The sequence below is a fragment of the Anopheles moucheti genome, chromosome 3 (assembly GCF_943734755.1).
Source record: "Anopheles moucheti chromosome 3, idAnoMoucSN_F20_07, whole genome shotgun sequence".
Taxonomy (NCBI): Eukaryota; Metazoa; Arthropoda; class Insecta; order Diptera; family Culicidae; genus Anopheles; species Anopheles moucheti.
The window spans coordinates 70,325,880-70,353,592 of record NC_069141.1 but is presented as its reverse complement, the minus strand read 5'-3'; the positions used below and the strand labels follow the sequence as shown (position 1 = coordinate 70,353,592).

Sequence of the window (27,713 nt, the reverse complement as noted above, 5' to 3'; positions counted from 1 at the left end):
ATATAATCAGCTTAATGCGCATCAACTAGCCTTCCCACCTTCCACCTTCCACCTACTTAAAAAAAAACATTGACATGAAGGTTTGGGACGATGAAGAAGTGTTTAAAATTAATATGCTTTAAGCCTTCAATCATAGTCATTTTTTCCCCTTCTTACGAAAACCATCAGAGCTTCGACTGCTAATGAGAAATCATTTGCGAAGGTAAACGGTAATAAACCATAATCATAATATTTTAGGAAGGACATAGGGACGCTACATTGATTGATGGTTACAATATGGCTGACCTTAGCGAGAGATGTGCGAGGTTAATGTTTTGTTTGTTTGTTTTTTTTTGTTGGTCTCTTCTACGATCGATTCTTAAGCACACGAAGACGATCGATACGCTTGCTTGTTGTATCATTTATCAATTCGCTCTCGCATGAACAATAACGCATTTTGCGTAAAAAAAAAACATGCTTTTGTACATCTTTGGAGCTATGTTTTATTTTTTTTTGCAAATACACTCACTCAATCCTTCATTGTTGTGGGAGCAACAATGAAGCAGTGTTGTGTTTTTTTTTATCCGCGCTGCTGTAGAATGCCTTTTTTGGCAATTCTATCGCATAGCTGTGAATCTATTATGTGTTTACAATACGTATCCGCGTTGCTGTTACGATGTGCGACATGCGGTCCCATGATCGCCCGTTGACAGCGGGACCCTATCTGGTAGGGGATAGGGGAAGCAGTCAAACCAAAAAACATGGAAAAATTAAAACCCAACACCTTCGGGAACACAACAAATGGTCCACGCCACAAAAGCATCTCGAAAGCCACCTGCTTCACCGTTTGCCCAACTCATTTCCTAATGTTTTGTGACCTACATACAGGCTCTTCAAGGCAGGCCCTTTCTGGGCGAGTATTCTACCTGTGTACGCGCCGGGGAGAAGACTTCAAGAAGAAGCCGTTTTTTTTTGTCTTGCCTCCTCTCCTACCCATTGCTAGAACCACCCGCTGGGGTCCTTTTCTTTCAGTGGTCCGACCAGCCCGAAGAAAACCGAAACCGGTGGAGCCATCGCAATTTATCACAAACTAGAAGCATAGGAACTATGCTTTAACAGCATGCGATCAGCAACCCTCTGCCGGACTCGGACTCTGGAGGGGTGAAGAATAGGTGGACACAGAGTAAAAAAATATGCGGAACACGGAACAACAATCAACCGGACGGGTCCTCCGTTAGGCTCACCGAAACTTTATGACAATCGTCATGTCATTCCTCATCTCCGGGACATCAACTCCCAGCGACGGCTCATCTTCAAAAAAAAAAAACCAAACTCTCCCCCCGGTTTGGAGAACTTCCCGGTCCAGCATCCACCCAGGGTCCGAGCGGGTGGCAGTTAAAAGGCTTGGCTATTAAACACCCCGGACCGAGGGAAATCCTAAAATGCAGAACGATCGCCGCATTCTTCGGCAATTTGTATTCAAATGGTGTTGGTTTATTTTCTTTTCTTTTCCCTCCCTTGTTTCCGACAGTGTGTGTTCTTTCGCCGTTCTAGAGCCGTAAGTCTTTCTGTCTATTCACCAGCATGGTTTTTTTTTTTTGCTTTCTTTCTCGACCGGTAATTTATTAAACCCCATTCGCCCCGAGCCGAATGGGCATCCAACACACCTTGGAGGCATTGAGGCAGCATTTTGGGGTGTAATTCTACACGGATCGAATCCGTGTATGCTGTCTCTCTACACCATTTTCTACGGGAATCGAATCGAAAGAAAGCATCCGACAAATCGCTCCGACACTAACCAAACAACCGTAATTACACTTTCGTCTGCCCGCTTGCTTGACGTACTACTGACAGACATTTTCTTCCTCGGTAAAGCTGAGCTACGATTGCATGGGAAGAGGCGAATGATCCTCCGGGTCCCCTAAGGGAGTACCTTGAGTGATCCACCGTGACCTGGCTCTAACCTTGATTTGCGACGTATTAAGTACACGATGGATGCCCTTCAATGAATCCCCACAGTGTCGTCACCGTATAAGCGCCTTAGTTTACCACACACACTTTGGGTGTGGGGGCCACCTAGCTTTAACCGTTAGTAAGCTTAGAGGTTGACTTTCATGGTTCAATAGAGCGTTTGGAGAGCGTCACTCCTATCCGCATGAGGGGAATCTTCGAAAGGGAACTGATACAATCGAACCAGCGACATTTGATACAACCGTAGGTGGATTAATGTGCACACAATACCAGCAATTGAGCGTGAATGTGATTACCTCACCGGGTGTTGATGGATTACGCAAGTTTACACGACTTCTGTTCGCAAAGTATCTAATTCGTCGATACGAAGCATACATGCAGGCGCATGTACCATCCCATCACAAACACGCTAAGCCAGCATTATCAAAATAACCCTGGACCTTTCATCTGCCTGGAGACTCAGGGGAGTTCCACGATACCATAACAATTAAATTAAATTGAAACTAGAATTCTACAAAGCCCGCCCGGTCGCCAGACTTTAATTGGCCTTCGGTGCCCTGTTTCACATTCTAGCGGAAACTTCCACTTTTACTTCCTGCGCGCTGTCCGACCTTCAGTTGCAGACATCTCCCCCATGCCAGCACCCAGTTGTTTCTGCAATCTGCGCAACTGTGCTCCACCGGCACGCATTTTTATACCTTTACCGTTCACTTTTGCTCTCGATTTTGGGCTGCAAAGAACCCTGAAGAGGGAGAGCCCCAGCCGCGCAGGATTGGTGTGCTGAAGAAAGGGAGCGGTCTTAAATGCTAGAATGTACCAGCTCTCGGGGGGTGATGGTTTGGCGAATAAGTACACCAGTCGCAACACGCAAACAGAGAAACTTCAATCATAAGTGTCGTTGGTGAAGTTGTCTTACAGAAGTTCCTCTTATTTCTTTGTCTGCCGTGCCTTGATCCACCCAAAAAGGCGAAAAGGATTAAATCGAACTAGGGCTAACGCAAGATTCCTGCTACAATTCGTCGTGGTAGAGTTGTTATGTTTTCAGAATACCGCAGTAAAAAGCATACCGAACGTGTCTTTAGAACATCCATTATCGATTTTATAGCCGGAAACGGTAGCTGCTGGAAGCTTGAAGTAACTGCTTGGAGGCTTGAGGATTTAAAGGGCCAGACAAACCCGAAATTCGATAGCTTGCAGTGTACCGGATTTTAAGAACATTCCTTCCAAAGCTTGCCCATGTTCTCACCCGATCGTATCGGGCAGGATCCGATCGTATCGAATCCCGGTAGCACAGCAGGCATACCCCGGTAACGTGTAGGACCGCTGCAGCAGACTGACTTTCATCCCAACACCAAAAAAAAAAATTGGATGGTGACAAGATTATGTTTATGAGAAATTAATACCACCACTCTTCCTGCACTCTGATGCTTATTTTTCTCGATGTTCTCTTTCCATCGTTCTGTACGTTCCTTCCCGTTCAAGATGATACACTAACAGTCTGAAGTATGCCAGGCAACATGTACATAATCCAACGCTCTCGGGTAAGCATTGTGCATTAGACGTTGGCAGCTTGACATTAGGCGGAACCGTTGGGGAACTCTCCACAAACAATGCCGAACTTTTGGGATCTTCCGAAGATGATCGTCACCGTGTTCGATTGTTGCGCGCTACGACAACCCGGCGATGGTTGACAAATGCCACGATTTATGGGCAATTCCGTGGAACCGAGCGCATAATCGGCCAACAGCCGGTTAGCTGGTCCACAAATATAATCGTCTTCCCGATCGGCCGTGGAGCACCGCACCACTGCTACTGCCGATGAACTACAGCATTAACCGCTGAGGCAACAAAAACATCACCAAACCTGTTCCAGAACGTATAGCGTTGAGGTAACCTCCACTCCGAAGGTGGGTTCGTTCTCACTTCCAGCTCATTGTGGTGCACAATCCAAACACGCAAACCGCACGGTTTGGCGGTGTAATGTGCTCCGAATGGTACAAAAAAACCCATCCCGAACAATTCTGCCTCTAATTGAAAATCCTGTTTCACATCTGGCAGTAAACTCTACCCTTTTTCCAACTTGCGTTCATGCCTCAACTGGCAACCTTTATTATGATGAATATCCTCAATCAGCGAGACAAAGAAACCGTGCCGGGGGAAAAACGCATACAGGAAGGATTAAAAGAGACTGGAACCTCTTCTGAACCCCCCTCTCCACGTGAGCCTTTGTCCACAACGTTAAGTTCTAGAGATGTTCCTAGGACACATCGTCGTCAAATATCGCTTACGTACACAGGATGCGTTTACACCGACCAGCAGGATCAGAGGAGAACACGACGTTGGTTGCTTCGGCCAGTTCCATCTGTTATGAATGCTTACCTGGAAAGGACAAGAAGGAGAGAAGAAAAAGATTTTCGTTATAAAAATGGCTCAGAAATTGCATTCCACCGGTTGCATTCCCTGGCAAACGTTGCTCGCCACCGTAGCGCCATAGCACTCATTATGAAGTTCTCTGTGCTACGTTCGAAGAGATCAACGTTTAGCGAATAATTTATAGACCCCCTCAACTAAGAAAAGCAGCGCGTAATCGTAGCATGCCGCGAGTAATTAGGCAAAAACAAATCAAAGCAGCCCGACATAGAAACACGCAGAAGAAGCCATCTTGCAGGCAGCAACCGCAACAAGATAATTAAACTGATGGAGCAAAACCCCTCTTGCGCATCTGTCATTCCATCGGCCATCAGATGGCGCTGCTCCCGGGGTTTCCTAGCAACGCATCGCGAAGTGCAATTTTCTTCCGGTCATCTTTCCCTCCACGCCAACAGGTATGGGCATGTGCGTGTACATAACCTTCAACACGATCACTTTCCCCGAACGGATACGTGGTACACACGTATCGTGACGTGGCTCGCTGCTCCCTTACGTCGAGAAATCTTTCTGCGGGACGGGTGAGTGTATGTTTTTTATTATTCTTTTTTTTTTCAGAGCAACCAGTTCACTCTACATCACTTCCTTACCCCGGCACACCAGGATGCAATCTGTCAACGCCAATTCGAGCGATATCGGCCGTGCACGATGTCCGAGCACTTGATGGATGGACAGATCGTGCGCACGTCCCAGAGCCCAACGAAACGAAGAAGTCCCGGCAGAGGGACAACAGCGCAAGAGTGTTGCCTCCGGTCGGTTTTATGGTGCCAATGAGCAAAAACCTAATAAGCAACAACAAAAACACGCACAAAACGAGGCGAAAACAGACACACTCTCCAACTGGACACTGGAGCGAGTGTGTGGTCACGATGACGCTGATATGGGGGTGCAATCCGGGAACGTTACCGGAGGGACGTGTAAAACATAATCGCCGGCTCGATTACGTCAGTGAGCGGTTCTTCCACCGTGGACATAAAGCATGCACTGCCATGGCTTCACTTGACCGTTTGGGGTCTTGAGGCTGGTTTTCGGTGATGGTTTTACCCCCCATTGACTCCATGGGTGGGTGTTCCACCGTTGGTTAGTCAGAAGCGCATACTCGAATGTGGTGTGCAAGTGATCCTCAGGAAAGCTGTTTTTGGGATAATGTTCCCAGGAAACGTTGCATTATTCAGCGCCGTGTAGTGTGCGGGACCCAAGAGATCAAGTACACGCACCCATTCAGAAACAGTACCTCCATCTTCAAAGCTGCAGTACGGAGTTGTCACCACAAAACCTCCCGGCAAACGTGAGACCAACAGCAAAGCCCCAGAGCAGAGAACAAACTCCAAAGCACCATTGTCTACACCGGTGTCGTCGAAGAAGCATATAAACGACCTAATTTTGTATTGGAACATTGTCACAACGTTGTTGGTTGGCGGTGCAGGAGACACGGCGGAGTGTCCATCGTTTCATAAAGTTACCGCCATACCTTGGGTAACGCCGTAATATCCGTAATCATCGTGTCATAAATTGATCGGTGTGCCCATGTGCCCCGCTTTGATTGAAACGATTCTGGTGCGATCTGACACGCGGTAAGGCAGTGTTTTTTTTCGGGGTTTTGGATGCTTCAAATCTTCCCGCCATCTAAACCCAACCGGATTGCACTGATGCAACACCGCTGCTTAGCCGAACCCATCGGCATTGGATATACCGAGGCCCGGGCTCCCAGCGGGCTTTTGATGGTGCGATGTTTTGACTTGATTTTGATTGCCCTAACGGTACCAAGGGTGGAACACCCGCGTCCCACCGCCACTCTCTACATGCCACTCTCTATCCCCTCGAGGGCACTATTAGAACACTCCCGATCGATTCCCAATTCCATTATCCGGCCGATGGCCCACAGGCGAGCGCCTGAGCATGATGTTCGCTACGGTGACTGGGAATTCTAGCCTTACCGGATGGAGGAAACGCTGGAACTCTGCCAGTGATATCTTTCCACCGCTTTAGCCGACTTAAACCATCACCTTAAAAAGAAAAAAAAGGTCACCGCAGTGTGAGTCTTGGGAGATTGGAACAAAAATCCCTAGACATTGCACTCCCACGTGTAGAACTTAGATGTACCGCGCGTATATGTTCTCCCGTGGGTTGGAAACGATGAAATTGATCCATTCTGATTGACTCCCCAACGACTGGGGGCCATATCGGGAGGATCGCACGTGTATGCACTTCAGCGCCGAACAAAAAAACCCCCTCACGTTCAACACCAGCGGGAGGTTAGTGCTGCAGCATACCCCACCATCAAAAGACGGGCGGCGATAAATAATGTAAACAGCAATTAGCTCTACCCTTTTATGGGTGAACATTTCCTCCCCATCCATCTTTGCCATCAGCACACGCTGAGTGCTTTCTAGTTCTACTGGATGGGTAGAGCCACTCTGCCGCGGCACTTCATTCTAGACGGCGCGCTAGGTGGGATTTAAATTAGCTCGCGCGCGAACTGTTCGCCCCGATCGCGTACGATTTTAAGCCCAGACCCGGCCTGTTCTGGCGATGCATTGACGATCGACGTAAAATGGTGACTTCACTCGCATAGCAACGCACGTCTGCACGCACGCGTTGCGCTGGACGCTGGAAAAGTGGACCGATCGTAACATCGCGGCGACTACTTGCTGCGATCGTTCTTACGCTACCCCCCGGTTGTGATGAGATTGCGTCAATTAGAGGGTGCGGAAATGAACTACCAGATAAAAGCATTAGCCCACTTATGCTAGCCCTTTTCCACACGGTGGCGCCTGACTGCGTAACGTCTGCGCTGGTGGTTTTGCGTCCAAGTGTTTCTTTTCCCCAGGCTGGTGGAACTCAGCACAAAAGCGTCCCTAATTTGGCGGATCGTTACCATCGATGGTGGACTCACGTTTTGCCTTCAGTGCAAGTACACCACCCGCTCTAACATCAAGGCACCAAGCATAAATACCGGAAGGATGCACAGAAATAACCGGGAGGGGGAAAAACAAAACCAAAAAACGTTAGCAAAAACCACAAATGTCCGTATCCGTGCAAAAACGGCGAATCGATACAGTGTGTGTCGCAGTGCTGTATTAGCTTCGCAATTTAAAACAATTCGATTCTTTCGTCACATCATCCCATCGGCTGGGATGGGTTGGGCCTCGTTGGCCAAACCATGATGGAATCCATTCGGCACCGTTCGCTGTGTGTACGTTATACACTGCTCCGAACTGTTTAACTGCTGCCAATGCCAACCATCCGTTAATGTGAAAGCTATTGCATTGGGCCATCATCTTACCGTCCGTACGACGACAACAATTACACACTTTTCTACAGCAAATGGAGCATACATTAGGCATGGGTAGCACAATACCCGAAAATGTAAGGCATTGTGCGACGGTTCGCTTTATGGGTAGAAGATAAAGAAGTTCACAGTACTAAAAATGGATATCTTAACGGTTTTCCATCATACCCTCGCAATACGATTCATTCATTTAAGTTAAACCCATCTCACTAAAAGCGTACTATACGTTCGTTCAAAGATTATGAAACTAATAATGATGAGGACATAAATGATTCATTAGCAGGATAAATCAAGAGTCATATGGTTGCAATCTAATCTTCTAATTGCTTTTCAAACTTGGTCACTTTCAAACTTATCTCAGTATCTCCTGAGAAGAATATGGATATTAACATGCTATCCATCTCAATATAATTAAGAAACATAATGTCCACGTCTCATATTCACCTCATCTCTTATCGTACGTAGAGTATAGAGTAGTAAACTCTTGAAACTAAACTCATAATTTGTTTTACTCAATTGAATTTTTTTAGAAGAACTTGCTATAATTCCTTAGAAATTGAACTTAACTTCTTTACCGGGCACATTAACTTCAAGAAGTCTAAAAGACCTGCTCGTTTATGACTTTTTTACTTTATCTACCTGTAGTTGGATAGTTCAAGTTCTACATTCAAGGGATTGAATGGTCCTGATGGTATTTTGGACCGGTCCTGTCGCGTGAAGACCGGCGCGGCTACCAATACACCACCGGGTCGCCGGTTGAACTTAAACGTTGAAATTGAACAGTACATCCAATTTCTGGCCACTACTACTCCAATAGCAAGAATCTGTTTTATTACCTACTACTTCGCGATCTTGACCTGCTGCAGGAGTCCTCTAAACCTCTCACTGTCGATCCATTGTCCCAGTTTTTCTAGTGCACGCCGCATCAACGCCATCACTCCATCTCAGTTTGGGCCTACCTCGCCTCCTCCGCCCATGTCAAAAGAACTAAAAAGACTTTACGGACTGGGTTGATCGGTGTCATTTTTATGACGTGATCAGCCCACGTCAGAGACTGGTGAGTCTAGTCTGTCTTAATCTTAACTCGCAGAGCTCGTCATTGTAACAGCTCCTCTTGAGATCTCCTATCAAACGCGACTAAGAAGGTTTAGTTAGGAGTTTGGACAGGGCGTGTGTGAGTACTGGAACTACATACGTTCTATATCCCAGTTCCCAGTTTCATTCGTCGTATTTTGTTACCATACGATCTCAAATTCCTTTCTTCGCGGGAAGGATATCAAAAGAAAAAAAAAACCCTCAACCATATGTCGTTCAACAAGCATTACAACGGTTTGGATGATTCAATTGCCTCGAAAAACATGACAGCAAACGACCACTTGTTCCATTCCTACGCGTTGTTTGATAATCCCCTATGCCAGATGTATTGCCGCTATCGGCCGCCAGGACAAGGACTCTTGGAAAGCAGGTAGCTACACCAACCACGATATGGTTTCTTCACTTTCGTTTCAACACATGGTACGGCTTTCGCTCAGCGTCTGTCGGAGGACGGACAAAACCCACGTTGATAAAAAAAAAACATCGAAAGGGAATGCGATCGACACGGACAGCACATAAAATGGAAAGGTACATAGTGATTGCATAGTGCGAAATGTGGTCTCTGTGATGCATGTTGCATCGGGGATGCAACGTTCGTACCTTGTGGTGCGTTTACCACCACCACCAGATCACTCTATCACCCCAAGAAGGGAAGCGACCGAGATGTTGCCAGGGGACGGATCGAAGCAAACTGGATAAACAACACTTGCACGATGATGCAATGAGCATCGATGGGATTGGGTTGGAATTATTAACCGAACCGGGTCGTACATTTCCCGCCGAGGTGCAGCAGGTGTTGTCGATGAATGAAAACCCACGGTGCCCGTGAAGGTGTGCTGGTGCTGGGATCAGGATCAACCTGAACCCCTATATGTGTTCGGACACTTCAACTGCATTCAATCGCTGGAATCCTTGGAAGATGCATTGCTACAGGCGTTGCTCACGCAGATTGATCGAGCATTATTTATGGCTAACACACACTGAAATAAAATGGTTTACCGAAACGATTCCATCAGTTCACAAAAGCCACCGATTTGCGGGACCGTTTCCCATCGCCCGGAAGAAATTCCACACCGCATTAACCAATGAAGCGATGAAGATGTCATGCGGGCGTATGGAGTTTCCCCCCCGAGGTTTTTCGAGCGCTTAAGTGCGTACAATTAATCCCGTGCTTTCTTCGCCCATTTCTTAAGCTCCCGCGCTCGGTGACAACCATTTCCCAAACCCATGGTTGCTTTCCCATTATCACAAACAGCGGACGAATGAGGGACACCAAAACACCAACCAAAAAAAAAGGGTCGAACTAGACGCGTAAGACGCGTACAAAACACGACACTTTGACCCCTTGCATTTGACCACCGGACCACGACCGTAGACGGATCGGTTCGTTCCATCGTGACAATCGTTTCGTATCGTTTTCGTTTTGGAAGTGAAAGTTTTTTTTTATTCGGAAGCACTTTTCATCACAGCAAGAAAGCTTTCGTGGTGGCTGAAGCTGAGCTGAAGTCTTCCGAAGAAAAGACAACATCCAAACCAACCGTCCACGGCCGTGACCGGGTGGCAAATATATGGTATAGAAAAAAAAACCACCCTCCGCCACACTCAGAAATCAAACGAGCTGATTAGCAAGAGAGAAAATGATTCGTTTTAAATTTAGTTTTAATCACTTTCCAGCTGTTTTGCGCGAAAGGTTCACGTAGGCGTGGGTTATGAATTTCGTCGAGCGAGCTTCTTGCCGCTAAATACACCAGGGGAAGGGAGGGCGGAGGAGAAATGGCTAAACGTTTGCTACACTTTCCCTCTGTCTGGCCATAGCAGAAGTGTAGCAGGTTGTTTGGAGAGTTTTTTTTTGTGTTTGCTGCTGTTGACTCTTGTCGAAAGCGAGTCGTCCAAAAATCGTCACCATCGTTTGTCAAACAGTAGCGGAGGTTAACGCCGGTGCTGACTGACTAACTGACCGCAGAGAGTTGGTTTCGTATGCATAGGTGGAGATTGTGGTTTTTTGGATAGGAAAGTCAACCTGCCAGACGACATTAAAACATCCCCCTGCAGACAAACAGCATGATCATGCCGAACATGCCTTATAAATAATGCATCCAGCGTTGTTCCCTGCCATCGAGAGTCACGCTAGGAAAGTGATTTACTTTAAACGATCATTAATCTACTATGCAAAAAGCATTATAAATGCTTGTACTGTCTGACCAACGGAAGATCTCCCTCCGAAATATTTCACCATTTGCGAAACAAAAACTCAACAATAAATTAACTTAAGTACTGTTTCATTTCATAATCTCATTTTTTTTATTCGGTGTTATGCTGTTTTTTTTATTTTCAACCCCTTTTTTACTGCTCGCCTTTTACAAAATGCATCCACAGCTAACGGTAAGGTGTAAATTTGTTTTTCAACACCTTTTAATTGAATTTTAACAAGCGTCTACCGAAACCGTTTCGTACACGCACAGAGCAAGTACGCCATTAGCCAACAATGGTACGGTGTGTGGAGTTTTGATCCACAATTTGACCATGTTTGGGGTGGAGGCGTAAATTAGACGCCCCGGGGGTGTCCGCCAGTGTGAGAAAGTGTCTTGTCCCCTTTGTGGCACGTGAGCCCAGCCCCGACACATAATGGATAAACCGTTTTTGGGCGTAATGTGATTCTTGTGACCCAACCGTTATGGTACGATCTCATCAATGGTTTGCATCGGCTGATTCGATAAACAGAAACCCGCACGAGATCTCCTTTTTTGCCGGCGCTTGAAACGCTCATTTTGCAGGCACCGTGCTGATGGGTTTAAGAACCATCGGTGCCTGCATTCTGTCTGCGATGAATTTCACTTTTACACCATTCATTTATCATTCTATACGGGATTGCCTTCATTTTCTGAAGGTAGAATGGTGTACAAGGGATCGACTGCGGTCGATAGATGAGAATGAAAATAACAGTAAATGTGTATCGGTGTGGGCAGAGGAACAACAACACAGCTTCGGAAAACAGTTGATCGAAAAGCAACTGAACTGATTTTTTTTCCTTTTCTGTAATAGAAACAAAAAACTTCTGCTGAGTTTCCTTCAGTAATTAACGTTAATTAGTTTTACTTATCAGCTCCATAATAAAATTACCACCACATGCTTTCAGTCACTCCTGAGACGAAGCTTTGCAGTACAAATCGCAAGCAGAAATGATATTTTTACTTGAAAAAAACCTCAAGAAAAACTGCGTCCATCAGCTTAATTGACTTTTCTTTTTGCTTTCTCTACCATCAGCAGCAGACAACAAATTTCAATCAATTGCCAGATTTAACACATTCTCGGAAGCTGCTCGCTGCGCTTAAAACAAATCAAAACAAAAACCTAAAAAGTAAACAACAGCAAACGGAAAAGAACGACAAAAAATACACCACAACTCCGTGTACACAAAAAATCGAATACCTTTCCAGGGGGTTGCTTTGATTCTAAGAAGAACTGTTGCGTCTCGTACACCTTTTTTTTCTGCGATGGATTCTGTCGAACTGGCGAATCATCAACGATGTTGAGCGTGTGTCAAAATTGCTCCAAAAACAAGCCCCAGGAAGTCCACCACGAAGGCTGAAGGCGATCATCACAAGCAATCAGTTCGAAACTGCAGCAACACCACCAAAATGCATAATTTTCACTTTGTTAGAATATTTTACTTCCTTTTTGTTAGGTGATTCGTCTTGCTTTCGTCTCGATGTTGATTCGATCCCTTTTCCGCAGATCATCCTTCCGTGCTTCCCCCCCCCCTCCCTCCAACAAAAAAGAGGATACACGCGTGCAGACAACCAAACGGGATAAGCAAGGGAGCTGAATAACGAAAGACTCACACAACCGCCGCGGAACGCAAGCGACGAACCTTAACGGCACGAATAATCAGCACCAGAAATTATGATCACGGCAAACCGATCCATCCCCGGAGCGGTCGCATTTCGATCGTCTGCCGTGAGCAATTTATCGGCTGGCGTGAATAGCACCGGTTAGCCTTGCTTGGGGGGCGGTTGTGAAACGATCGCTACACGCCAAGGACTTCGGCAAATCGAGGAAGTCGAAGGGTTTTTGGGATTAAACGGCAAGGAGAAAAAAGGAGAGGAAAACAACCCATACACACACACATGCCATAACAAAATTAAACACACCCCGCACAAGGCAAAGACCAGGAAAAGGGATTCCAATTTCCGAAGGCTCGGGATCCCGAGAGTTCGGGAAGGATGGGCAGCCGTACGGTGCGGAGGAAAAAAATACATCCTTCAAGGGATGATATATTCCTCGAATCAAGCGCGCTGCATCAACAGGACGCGCGGGGATTACGCACAGTGCACCCGGGGGAAAACAAATTTAAATTGTTTACCACCCGCTAATTCGGCTGGCATTCGAAGGACACGGCTTCGAGGGATAAGAATCATGGAGGGGATTTTTTTTTATTATCATTTTCAATACACGATACACGCATACTTTAGCCAATCTGTGCATCGTTTTGGAATAAAAAGGAATTGACACCCACAGAGAGAGAGAGAGAGAGAGAGAGAGAGAGAGAGAGAGAGAGAGAGAAAAAGAAAGACAACAAATAAAAGAATTTTTTTTCCTACTCGGTAGAAGAATAAAACTTTAACACACCGTATCGTTTGGCTTGTGCTTGCAGCGTTTGTTGCTATCTGCCTGTGAGCTATAGTAAACATAAATAACACACTCCATCGTTATTACATCGCTTGAAATGGCGGTTGTGTCACGTTCGCTGTCACGAACGAACCAGTGCTACATGCTACATTAGTGCACGTCGCGATGGCGTGCAATTTGTGCATTCGGTTTGCTGTCGCATTATCCAAGCATTATGAGATAAAATTGTTTAAACATCAACGCCCGCTAGTAAATTCTTAGAAGTCATTTAGACCCACCATATCCCAGTTTATGAAATTTCATAAGCAAAAAAAACCTTTTTTAAATGTGTATTTATTAAACTCAATGGCTCAGCTTTGTTTTTAATGGTAGAAAATGATGAATTGTTTCTACTATCTGGACCTATTCGTGAAAGTGATAGGCCGATCACTGATCTGTAATTGAATTTAACTGATTTTAATTTAACTTATTCTAAACCGATTAAATGTATGATAAAATAATCAAAGACAAGGTTTAGAACATATTTTACAATAATTATTTACAAAACTGGACCTAATAACATAAATAAACTCAGGCATGAGTGACGTGAGTGATGAGAGTGGTCATGAGCGAGCTGCGATTCGAGGATCTTCCTCTTTTGCGATCCGTCCGTCGAATGATGCAGAACTAATAAAGCACGATAAAAACAATAAAGTGCGAATCATCTTGTGATTATATATTAACAACATAAAGAAAGAGTAAAAAACTCGCATGGAAAAAATGAACTTTTGTTTCTCAGATATCTCGAGTTCCGAAGAAGGTCATATGAAAAGAATGTCCTAGCCCATCCCATTTTGGGTCATATCTAGAAGGACTACTCGATTTCCTGCCATTTCGATTAAGATTTCGTATCACCGCGTTGTAATGGGTTAAGGAGACCATACATCACTCTCCTCACTCATCATCCATTTTATAGGCATAATAAATTGAATTCCACGACAAAAACATTGCACTAAACCGTTCCCCTTCCTGACACAGACGTAACGCACCGACAATGCACAACAATGTCACACATTGGCAGTGACCTTTATGTGCGAAAATGGCAGATTAATGATACACGGTTGCCGGTTGCCTTGATTATGACACTGTAGATACACACGCTACGATAAGCGGCACGCTACAAATGCAAAATGCACAGTACGCAGCTTTAAATGGCATTAGCGTAAATGCAAGGAGGAAGTGAACTTCCCAACAGGACCTTAAAACCCACAACGAACGACACTGGTACGATCGGTCACGCTGAGTTTGAAGGTGAAAGCACTTCAAGTGCTATCACTTCGAAGGTCCATTCACGCTCCCGGGAGGTAGGTTTTGGGACGGTGTTCTCACGCTTCTACGCCTCGACAAATTACTTTACTGCGGCCCGAAGCAACAGCGCTTCCGATGGGATGTAGTATCAAATAAAAGGTGGCCCCTATTTGGATATTGTTCGCTCAGGGTACGTGAACTGTGCTGCACGGGGTTTTCCCCTACACGGGCTTTTAATTGAAGCAATTCAGCGGCTGGAGTACCTGTAGCAAAGTGCTCAGATTTGCACCCAAAATTTCGTAGCAACGTAAATGTCGCTAAGGATTCTTACCTGTACCAAATACATTCTTCCGTGCGTTTCGAGTGTTACCCCGTTTGCTGGCGTTCCTGGTGAATCCTTCGCGAACAGTGTCCGTCCACGGATAGCCACGGCTTACGTGACAGCGCCTTGTGTGCCGCCCACAGCTGACAAAAAGGAATGGACGGGACGGGTTGGCCTGTTGCGGGTGTAATCGATAAATTCCACTGCACGCGTGGCCGCTAACAACACACCCAGGCCGCACGGGTCACGTTTGTGGCCTACTGAAATCTGGCTATGCAAAATCGATATCGGGCGGTGCTGTAGGTTGAGTTTTCAGCGTGCGTCACAGTCAGGCAGTTGGCAGGCCTGACGCATCTTTCTAACGCGAGAACCAGAAAGATCACCTGGCACACAGTGTTCATGGGCTGGATGGGACACCTTCCATCGGGAAACCGGTTCCCCCTAGATAACGACCGTTCGGTCCAGGGGTTGAATGATATCGATTGACCACCACAAAAAAAAACCCAAACCACAGGACTGGAGGTTTGCTTTGTTTTTAACTGCTGTTTTCACTGTCCATCCATTGCCGGATTGAGTGTAGAGGGAGGGCAGGGGTTTTATTTTTTGGAGAGGTCCGCGGTTTATGCGTGTCCTGCGTTGAGGCTTATTTTCTTCTCCACATCTAATGGTACGCACTGCGGCACGAAACAACAACAAAACCGGCGACACAGCCGAACATAAAGGCACACAGCCACAACACCACCTGCACACGACACACTAACGCAATGTGCTCTCGTTAGGGGAACAGCGACTGCCGGGACAAGCAGCACAAACCGGACACCATTAGCATCGGAACGAAACTAAAAGTCGCCGGCGTACGATGGGGTGAGCTTGCTCAATTCCTCAACGAAAGTAAAACTCCGCACTCACATTGCCACGGTTTTTTTTTTGCAACAGGGAAAGGAGGGGAAGCGGCAACACCTGTACCACAACACTCAACGGTCAATTTTCTCTGATGCCGATGGGTTTATGTTTGGTGAGTTGTTATTACACCCAGAACATCACTTGTTGCGTGCCGTTTTTTTGCGTGTTTCTTGCTAGCAATCGGAGCTACGCACCCTGTTCCACGCGGTTCCAATCAAGAATCGCACACACAACGTTTAGCCCTCCACGCATCCACCGTTTCACGATCGTGCGATCGGGCGGTGAAATTAATTATTCATAGCAAACCGAAAAAAAAACAAACACGGTTGACCGATTTGTGAAAGTTTTGCACCGGCACATCCACACACGGTGGACAGACTAAACGGTTCGGCGCGAGATTGGGTTCGGCCAAAAATTGTGGCCCCCGTCACTTTGTGGCACCCGGGGTGTGATCGCACTGCTCAGCAAAACACAACACTTTCCCTATCGTTTGATGCGCGCGAAAAACAAAACCGTCAAATCGGTGTTGTGATGGTAGTGCGAATCGTAAGGGTTATTTAAATTTAATCTCGTCGCCGTGCCGTGGGCTTCTGCCGTTTGTTTACTAAACTTCATCTACCGCACACACCGGTGTAAGCTGAAGGTACGCGCAACCCAAAAACTGTTTTGCGACCTTAGCGCCAAACGGGTTGTTTATTTACGCAAGCGGTAACCTTAACTCGCGCACGCACGACTGGGATGGATGTATTCCGGGTGCGTACTTTTCGAACTTCACCACACCGCTACGCTGATCGACCGCGTGTTCAGCTTGGCTGTTGAAACACGAATGATACGATCGCGTTCGGTTGTTGCGCTAGGAAGCCCGCGCGAGCAAAGCGAAGTGAAGGCACATCTGAAGGAATGATTACTGAAGCTACAGGAACATTTATAGCTTCAAGCTTTCGTAGTTACATCGTAATAGCTCATGACTATTACTAAGCAGTCAGAGTTAGCGATGAAATTTAATTTAAATAGTGTAAAATTGTATTATTTTTAATATGATTTTTAAATTTCTCTCGTTTGCAGAATTGCTTGAAATCGAAACGCTTTTGTGTACTTTCTTGCAACGAGCGCTCAACTTCGCCTGCTCTTTCTCAACTCTCTATCTCACTCTGTCTGTCGAATGGCCCGACTGAACGCGTTCGGGTTTCGATGAGTTCCAGCGAGCGGTTCCCATGCTCCAAAACGTCACATGAAAAGACGTCTTTGCGCGGTCTTTTCGTCCCCGCAGAGACGACGGAAAGACGTCTTAATAACACCTCATCGGACCAACTGTCATGGCGGCACAAAAAAAAAAGCTGCAAAAATTATTTTTTGTGCCGCTTTTTTCCGAGCTTTTTTTGTGCCGCTTTTTTCCTTCGGTCGTCTTCCCCAATGAAACCCTACAACAGTCCGGTCCGAATGCAAGCTAGCTATTTATAGAATTGAACTTGTGTATGTCTGATTGTGCAAATGTTTCTAGCGTTTTATTGAATTGTCCTATGCGTCTGTTTTGTTTAAAAGACGACTGTAGAGCTACAAAAGCAACAACGGTGTAGTGGAATGGAAAACGTAATGCTGTTGTATTTCTTCAACAACAAATCGCGAAAAATGCGTAAAATTGATGGTGTACGTACTACCCGGTAAGCGTTTTGATGTATTTATGACCTCGGCCACGAAAAATGTGTTTTCTTTATATGGTTTGAGATAAACACAGTGCGATATTTGTGAATCGTTTCAGATACGGTAAACGCTTCCGATGATGCCATTTTACCATCTGACTTCGTGGAAAACCTTTCTCCTTCGAAAAACTGCATCGAATCGGCAATAGGTTAGAAACATATCCATGATGTGTTATCAACTAACGGAGGATTAGAAAATGTTTAATGTTTTGCAAACCGAAGTAAAACAGGTGTGTCATCGTTCCTGTATTACACAAAAAGTCATTTCGTCAAGGATGAGACCAATAGGGACAAATGGAATAGTATTGTAAAAAAATGTTTGCAATCCTGCAGACCCGGTGGAAGAGATACAGAATCATGATTATACCGGCATGTGTAATAGGGCAGTGCACTCCTTTCTTTCAAATAAAAGCTTGCCTCGTGCAACCGCAGTGCTTAAACACGCTACCTGCAAAATGTACATGTATTTTTCATTCACGGCCTTTAGTGCCACAAAAACTACACAAACATTACCATCAGCTACACAAATTCAACATGTTAAAACAGATTCGGACTCCGAGGGTTGATGGCGTTTAGAGAATCTATTCCGACAAAAAAGCATTGCGAGGTGGTGCTGGAACAATCGCTGGGTGTGTCTACACAGGAATAAGGCAACACAGTTGTAGTTCGGGATCCTTTCCTCGTTCTTGTTCATACCAGCTATCCTGTTCAAAAACACAATCATTCTGTAGAAGGATTTTTCAAGCCGTCTGCTTCACTGCTGGCGATCCTATTTAGAATCGGTAACAGCTCATGAAGGTGATGCAGCTACTCAATATATTTGGATAGTTTCGGGAAAGTCTCCTGAATGATATTTCTATCAAGAAAACAACCGTATTTTAAAATATTTCCGACAAAAACACGTTTATTTAACTTTTCATCTTTCCCTTGGTGTTGTTTACACGAGCTTGATGGTCTTCTTCTTTGTCTTCTTCTCGAGCTTCATATGGCATGACAGCCAAAATAACGCACAAGGTAACAACATCAACAATGCAATGCCCACAGTTGTTGGCTTAAAATAGAAAATTGTTGAAAAATCGTTTGATTATGCATAAAACTTGTACGATAAATTATGAAATCAACTGTAAGTACAATTTAACGTTGAATTTTCACTCAATATGCCGTACAAACGATTTTGAAATAAATGAACTCGCTAACTAGTAGTATAAACACAAAGAATCGGTCTTTTCGTCGGTTATTTGTAGCATGGGTTCTGAGTGACCTTAGCACGCGTGTACACTCATGCTTTCTCTATCCTTTAAAAAACCATAATTCGATTATCCGAATATATCAGAAATATTTATTTTATTTGAAATATGAATGCTTTGAAGCTAATAAATGTTTGTTTCTATATATTTGAAAAAAAACAAAAGAAGTAGAGCATAACTTTAATTGCACGAAACCTTTAGTTGCGCGATGCATAGAGAAATGAGTTCCGTTGCAGCGAAACCTTACAACAGTCGCGCAGTGCACACCAAAGCAATATGAATATCCTGTCTTATCCATCGCTAGAACACGGATTCAAAGCAGAATGTATATATATTAACTGGTACGCCCACGTCCTTGTCTTTGCTTCGGCAAGACATATACTAAAATTGGAACGATACAGAGAAGATTAGCATGGCCCCTGCGCAAGGATGACACGCAAAATCGTGAAGCGTTCCACATTTTTTTACCGAAATTTTGTTCCTATATGGATAAATTTAGCGCAACATTATTCACTGCTTTTGCAGTACCAGTACCCCTTTCATGATGTAAGAAAAACAAGTGCTTGCAAAATGTGAATTCCACCCGGAAATTACAGCTAGACGCACTATTTGCTTATTCTCAAAGTATTCTCAAAAAGGTCGTATTTGGTTTCTTTGTGCAAACAAACAACGGTACAGTCGCTGAGGTGTTGCACGGAAAGTGTTGCTATAAAACAGTACTCCGAAATTCAGTGCCAGTTAATTTTTGTCACACGCACACACGATACCCAACATGAAATTCGCATTCGTATTCGTCCTGCTTGGTTTGCTGGCTGTGCTTAGCGTCTGCCAGGCTGAGGATGCTGGCAGTGCTACTGGCGAAGGACAAATCCAGGCTGCAAGTAAGGTTGAAGTGACTTCGGGCGATAAGGTGGAAACCCAAGTGGATGCTAGCAGTCGAGGTTACTTGTTGGACCTTATCAAGCGTATCCTGGCCGGACGTCCCACATATTATGTGTAAAATGAAGAAAAAGTGTAAAGCACATATAACTCCAATTAAGAAAACTGATTTGTGTTATGCTATTCGCAGAAATATAATAAAGAAATCAACCTATGCAATCTGTTTAAGACTTGATGTGTTCTCGGTTAATTTTATGTATAAGAACTAGCACTTAACTTAACTCCAACGAAACATTTCCTATTGCGATAAGCGGTTGAAAACAGCATGGGAGTTATATAGAAATTGAAAAATACAAATGAATAAACATGTATCTTTCGGCAAGAGATTCATTTAAGTAATATTACTTTATTTTTCACACAAGATACCATCCTTGACAATATCGACAGACATCCGCGAAGGATTTGTCATGCTGGTGATCGACAGAGCACACTCGTTAACAGTGCTCCACTTCTTCTCAAGTATCGCTCTATTCGAGCAAGTTATCCACCATACGTGCGAAACACGATTTGAAATTGTTTTTAGTAACTTTATTTCATCTATCCACTATCAAGCAGAACTCTGTCGCTCAGATGTTTAAACAATGCGCGATCGATTCGCTTAGTTCGTTGAACAAACGCACTCGTCCTTGCTGTTGCAGGACCCAGCACCGCGCCCTGTCATGTGACACACGGCGGAGCAGAAGCTGTTAGCCCACTTGGGACCATCCTTGGTAGTGCAGGGCAAATTTTTCGGCAACTGTGCCTCGCCGATGGAGAACATACCCAGCAGGGCCACCAAAAGGAAGGATACTACGACGAATCTCATTGCTGCTTACGGTTGCTGTTGCGGCTGTACACGGAACGCTGTCTAACCACACGGTGTCGCCTTTGAGCACGTACTGTCGGTTGCTAATGAAGATATCCAAATGGCAACCGAAAAACGGATAAATCCTCCATATTAATACTGCCCGACTGATGGCGGTGCGCAGTATTTGCACATGCGGTCTATCACTTTTTTCTCGATAAAATCGACAGACCTTGAACAGGCGGTATGGATATGCTGGGAGGCTCCATAGCTGTGTGCCAGATGATATGGTTGTAGTGATTCATTCGAAATGCTGGAGCCAGTAGTAGTAAACCCATGCGACAATGAGTACCTTCAGGCTAAGGAGGTTCAAACGCCCCAAATTCACCTCCAAATGTTTCAAAGTCATCCAGTCAGTTTGTTTGCACAAGTGTTTGCGCCGCATAGCAGGTACAGGCATACAGCGTTGACACTGCTAGAAACAATGGAAAGATTTGCTAGATTTGTACATTGGAAACTTTCCACAGCACATTCCCAGCATCCCACACTTTAATTATATCCCGTTGGTTGGACATTCGCACTCCACCATCAACCTTTAAGCTGTCCGTCAAACGGCTGATCGCCATTTCCAAATGTCCAACCATTTACCATTGACACACATTGCCATAAGTTACCCCTAGCAACCCATTCCATGCTGCTTCCCGTAGGACATGTGGTTCTTGCTTGAAAGGAAAGACTGACGAGAGAACTGCGAAATCATCCATTCGCACGTCGATTAGCGTACGCCCCGTAAAAACTGAGTGACTTACTCCCGTCTGAGGGCCCATCGAACCCGCCTGCCAACGGAACGGCGTGGATTGCCTTAACGGTAAAAAAAATATGTTTTGTCTGTTAGCTAGGTTCCAAAAAATCATTTCAAACTCCACCCGTCGGCCCGGCAGCCGAAACTGTTGTGAAATTGAATAAATGACAAAATTGCCCCCGTAACGACCGATGTGGAGAGGTTGTCATTAACCCGAGTGGGCGAAGAGGATCTACGCGCGAGTAGGATGCGAAGAGTTTATAATTTTTAGCCAAACACGGGTAGCAACCAAGTCAAATGCGAAATAAACACCTCAACACCCAGTGGCCAACGCGCGATGAGCGATGAGTTAAGCAGCTTGTACACCTTGATCGGTCTGTAGACATTTCTTTCGTTGAAACCCTTGTTAGACAGACGATTTAGGCATGGAATTCCAGTTTTACATTATATTTCCCAACTTTGTACTCATTTAGTGAGCTCTACGCATTAATTAGGCTTTTTGGTTGGTTTTTCGATGCACACACATTCACCATCGGCGCACGAGGGAAGCTTGTTGTAGCTGCGACAGTGGATATTACACCGTACTCTCGTCGAGGACGAACACGTGCTCTGCCCAACGGTCACCGAAGCAAACAGTCCGATAAGAGCGAAAAGCACGAAAAACGGTAACGATAGATTCATCTTCAGCGTTGGTGCAAGCAACTAACCTGTGCCCGATCTGAAGGACAAAATGCGTTTTATATTCGCTGTAGATCAGCAGCAGCTGCGAAACAATTTGCTCAATTGGTTGGCAAATTGAGTGCGAAATCTTCCCTCCCGAAACTGGGCTAAACGAGGACTTCGAATCTGAACAAGAAGTTTCGAAAACGAAAACACATTCAGAAGGTAAGCTAAAGAGTCATCCCGTGTTGGGTGTGTTGTCCGCATGTTTAGAACATATGTGTTTGAACAGATTGTACGTCTATCGTTTTGTTCCAACAAGTTTTGTGGTGAATTTCGCGAGAATCGCTGTACGATGCGACATTCACTGCGAGACAAAGCACTCACTATTAACTCTGTCCCTGGATGTACTGAGAGTTCTGGGGTTTTGTCTATCCTAACTTACTTATCTAGTGCCACAAGCGTTTCGTGGCCTTGGTCTGCTTCAGAAGTCCACTAAACCCTCTAAACACTAAGCACCATCGTCAGTCTCCATCTCAATTTGGACCTACCACGCGTCCTCTGTCCATGTGGATGACCTTAAAGGGCTTTACGAGTTGGGTTGTCCGGTGTCTTTCTCAAGACGTGATCAGAACACCGGAGCCGTACAGCTCGTAGAACTCGTCATTGTAGAGACTACTCCATTGTCCCTCCACATTTCAAAGGGGCCAAAAATCCTTCTGAGCATCTTGCTCTCGAACGCGACTAAGAAGGTTTCGCGGCTAAGAAGGTTTCGTCAGAGGTTTGGACAAATTCCATGTCTCAGAGACGTATATGAGTACTGGACATGTATAAGTTCTGTATAGTTCCAGCTTCTTTCGTTGCGACAAGTGTTTTGTCAAGTGTTTTGGGTACCACCATCAACTTGTTTTGTCCATCCAGACATGTAGTATAATTGAGACGTGACTGAAAGTGTATTAATCAGATTTTTTAACGAAAAAAATATTATATTACTCGAAATTCTGTACATCCGGAGTATTCAAACCGACGTCATTTCTTCAGATTTACCCAAACCCTTTAAACACAGCAGGGCTTACATAACGCTAGAAAGACATGTCGCTGCATCTTGGCAGTTGTAATATTTTAATTCACTCGCGCCGCGTTGCGTAGATGGATGGATAAATTTGCTCTCCCCAACAAAGCCAACCGGCACGCAGCACATGGCCAAAACAACGAACCAGATCTACCCTCACACCCTGACCTCGTGACCCCACCGAATCCAACCGAACAACAACGAATCACGAAACAAAAGCCACCCCGAAAGCAGTGGCGGGTTTCCGCGGGAAATAAAGGAAAAAAACGCATAAGCCGTTCACGCTAACGCACACGCAAAAAAATTGTTGCACATTGGGCCAACATTCGTGGGGCAGATAATTTCCATTTCTTCCGTAAAACCCGGGGGGAGGTTGGGGCTGCTTAGGGGGAGAGGGGTCGCCCTGGTACATGCCGAAAACCGTTCCGAAAGAAATCGAAAAGAGATCCAGCGTATTGGGGGGGGGGGGGGGCTGGAGGACTCCGCCCGACACCATGCGAGAATAACCTTCACAGAGCGACGTCGTTCTGCGTCTGCGGCACCTCGTCAAAACCGGCGTCCGTGTTAGCGGGTTTATTTATTGTACTCCGATTAATTTCCGCACTGTCCTGGCCGCCGTGGCACCGTGATCCGTCGCTGGCTGATGATCATGAAGTCACCAAGCGATGAAAACACGCTCAAACGTCGACAGACTTCGAGAAGAAGATGCGGGGCGCGATGTGTCGGGTGTATTTTGTAACTTTTTATGCGGCATTTCTCCGCCCCGGGCTGTATCATACATAACCGGCTACATTGACGTCGAGCGCAGTTCGCTTATGCTCGGGAACATCGGGAGTATGTGCGTTTGTACACATGGAGACACACCAAAACGCATGGCCCAACCTACTCGGGAGTTCCTAGACGACCGGGATCGAGGTGGGAGTGCGGACGGCTCCGTGTTTGGTCCGGTACGCAAGAAATTCGATATCTGGCGGGTTTTTGTTTCTCCGATCGTTGGAGCGTCATGCAGGGGTCGAGACGGCACGTTATCGCGTTGATGGCGTGATTCATCGAAAGAGAGAGTTGCCGGCGGTTATTATGTTTACTCTGCGATTGGATGTGTATGTGGATTTTTTTTCCTTACAATTTGACTAGTATCTGCACGTATGTACGTAAGGCCCTTTAACCCTAAAGGTACACGGGATGACGAAGACCGTTCGCTGCCAGGGTACGGGAAGGATCTCCGCGAAAAATGATCACCTTTTGTTGGATTATTGCGAAATGTTGCTTCAAGGAGCTCGCTCACATGATGGAGCAGTTATTACCAATTCCAGTGGAACGTATAATTACTACTGCAGTCGAATGGCGATTGCATAAAGATGATAATCGCTGATAGTTAACATCATCGAACCATGAAGACCAGAATCACGCATTTTGGGTTGCAGAGAAAATAGAGAAGAAATATCTTGAATGTTCGTTAATGCAAACTCCAATAGTAATTAAATATTGTTTATCTGTTATACTTCAAAAAGATAAACTGAAGTTACACAAAACAGCACTATAATTCTTAATTCATTATAATCTGTCAAAAAGCACTTCAAACAGTACTCAACATTTGTCAGCGCCATCTGTGAGAATATCTCGGAACGAAGGTTGTTTGTCTTAAAACATTTAAGCCATCCCCGTTGCAACTAAACATGGATGTTACATCTTGTTCGTGTACGGATCCAAGCACTCCTCGCCACACTAATTGAAATGTAATCGTAGCGTCTTACATCGTTACCAATGTTACCCGCTGATGGCACACCTTCGCGTGAGAGTATCTCAGCGACCGGTAAGGTTGATCGCCGAATGCGATCGATTACGTTATCAAGTGACAGGCCTCCACCAGGAGCGTTTCTCTAACCTCCAATCGAACCCGGTTCAATCTGTGTCTGTGGCAGACAAATGACACCAAACGGCAGCTGTCTGTACCATCAAATAACATGTTTACAATTTCGACCCTTTTGGCCCGCACTCAAAACAGTTTTAAGTTCCCGAACCAAACAAAAAAAAACGAAAACACTCATAACACACTCCCCAGGGAGATGCGGGGGATAAGCGTAGAAACTGCCCAGTGTTCCACCGTAAACAGGCACTCCCGTCCGAATAGTGCCGCCGGTCTCCGGTACGGGCGCTTTTGACAGTTGCGGCGAGTGAAATCGAAAGTTGAACCCGTCCCGGGCATGGCAGCTCGAAGAAGGAAATGAAACTCTAAAGGCCCATAAATCAATAGCCGGGCCGGCCGTGTCCAATAATCGGCATTATCGGAAATCGGCAGGCCATATGCACGTGTGTATGGTCCGGGAAGCAACCGGGCGCGACCGTTTTTGGAACGCTCGCCAAAACCCCAACCATTCGCCGTCCATTTCCCCTGTCACTCTCGCATGTGCAGAACATGCAGCTTCCACCTTGATTCCACCCGTATCTTACCTACGGTCACCTTCGACTCGGACGCGGTCAAGCGTAAGCGTCACGCCGCCCTCATCCACCGACCCCGCGTGGCTTCGTTGCGGGAATCTGATTATGAATTCTTTGCCATTTCATAATCTTGAAATGAATTTCTTCCCTTCTTCCGACGCTTCCAGCGTTAGTGAAAGGAAACCGCCCGGTATATGGTCCGTTTTGGGGGGTGGCTTCTGGTGTGACTGGCGGTATAAAAACCGTCCCCCCGCGTGTGGTGGATTTGATACGCGCCTACAGAGGACAAACCGCCGACCATCCTGGCGTCAGAAAACGGGCGCACCAGCTCTTGTGTCTATCCGTTTGGCAAGCGTCCAAAAACAGAAAGTCGTTATGACAAAACTTTCCTCCATTGACGTTAGGTCGCTCCGGACACGCCAGTCCCCAGGGTGGCGTGAGGGAAGGTTCACCGTCGGCGAACGGGCGTCAAACGGTTTTCGTTCAATTTCCTTCTTCAAACCCATCTCCACGGGCACATTCCATGCACCATTTGCTATACAATTCCTGCACTTACCTCGGCTCGCCGGGACATCGTCTACGCAGCGCCTCTTGCCGTTTCGCCAAGGCAATGGTTTGTTTGTAATTTAGACAACTAATACTTATTGACATTGTTTGATCCTCACACAAACGACGCGGGCTCCCTGTACGAAAGGCGCTATTAGGATGGTGAGAGATCGCTATGGCAGGGGCCCTCACATTGAGGATGTAACAATAAGCACATTCGCGAAGGTTTATTTCTCCAGCATTCCATTCGAGCAATGCGTCTCTTAGCACCCTTACGATGTCTTCCTACAGCAAGAGACATAGAAATATCGAAGATTTCGTTGAAATACGGCACCGCAACAAATCCCCACTACGGAGCAGCACGCATTACCATAAACTGTCAATAAAAATAACTGTCCCGGAACCTATGATCAGATCCCTTTTTGCCGTATTTGCTCACCTCATCCCATCCCGTCAGCGGAGTCGGCGTCGGACACATTTTCAATGACGCCAGCCGAGCCGTTGAACAGAAGATACAACTGCAAACCATTGCTGGCGTTGGGTTGACACTTTTGGGTAGTTTTGCTACATGTCTACGGTATGTTGGAGATATCTTCATCCTTAAAAATTCCATTACACATAACACAGACATTGCGGATTCCTCTCCCCAGCAACCAAAAAAGGTACATCCGGTTCTCGCGGAAAGGAAATCGCTTCCGGTTTCTCCTGAGGCTCTACCTGAGGCTAATAATGTGCCTTTTTTTATGACACACTCTCCGGTAACTGGTAAAATTCCATAAAATATCCAATTAGCAGTTCCATTAGCCATTTGCTGGCCGGTACATTCGCCTAAGGTCGTCTGTCCGCACCCTGAATCTCAAGCGACCCCGAAGGTTCACCCGAGCCTACCACCGATAGTGATCGATACTACCCAAACCCACCCGGGGAATTGATCGGGAGCTGGAATTCGGTAAATGTACATGTACACTTCCTTCCTTTTTCTTGCTGATCCAACAGCGAAGAAGGGGGCAAAAAAAAGGCGAACAGCGCAACTGCTGCAGTGCAAGTGCAATAATAATTGTTATCTCTCGGTGCCGCTCAGTAACCGCAAGCTCGTCTAATGCCCTTCTAGTTTTTTTTTATTTTGTCGAGGTGGACGCTGTCCGGTAATGGAGTTGACCCAAGGCGTACGACTACTGGTGCGCTTTACCTGCCACAAGGAAACAGAAATGAAAATCAGATTACCAACGTACTCCGGAGCCACCGGGCACGCTGAAGTTCAGGGGCAAGTGCACTGGAAGAGGGCAACTATTTCTGCCATCTCTTTCCCCTTTGTCGTGGGGCAACTAGGGGCGGCTTCAATATCACGATTGCAGTACACTGAGCAGAGCTAGTTGTGCTAGAGGTTTTTTTTTTATCGACAGTGGTCTAACGATAGGTTTCGGATCTCGTCCATTTAGTCACAAAATCGGTTTTCCAGTAGCACGAAAAAAAAAACATGTGAAAGTAAGCTTTCAGTGATGAGGAATGTAACTGATCGAGTAATATTTGCAAGCATGTTATGAGATCAAGCGATCTTTCAAATGTTATTTTGTTCTTTAATTTCCCCAACGCTTTTCAAGAAGAGAGTGAAAAAATCT

General features: G+C 45.7%; 1 protein-coding gene and 1 non-coding gene across 2 annotated transcripts in view; one reads left to right on the top strand and one right to left on the bottom strand.

Annotated features, from left to right (window-relative positions):
- LOC128302969 (uncharacterized) overlaps positions 1-27,713 on the bottom strand; it is a 224,654-nt gene that overhangs the window by 183,772 nt on the left and 13,169 nt on the right.
- LOC128306110 (U6 spliceosomal RNA) lies at positions 19,210-19,316 on the top strand. The gene has a single exon (XR_008287538.1). It is a non-coding gene; the product is annotated as a U6 spliceosomal RNA (small nuclear RNA).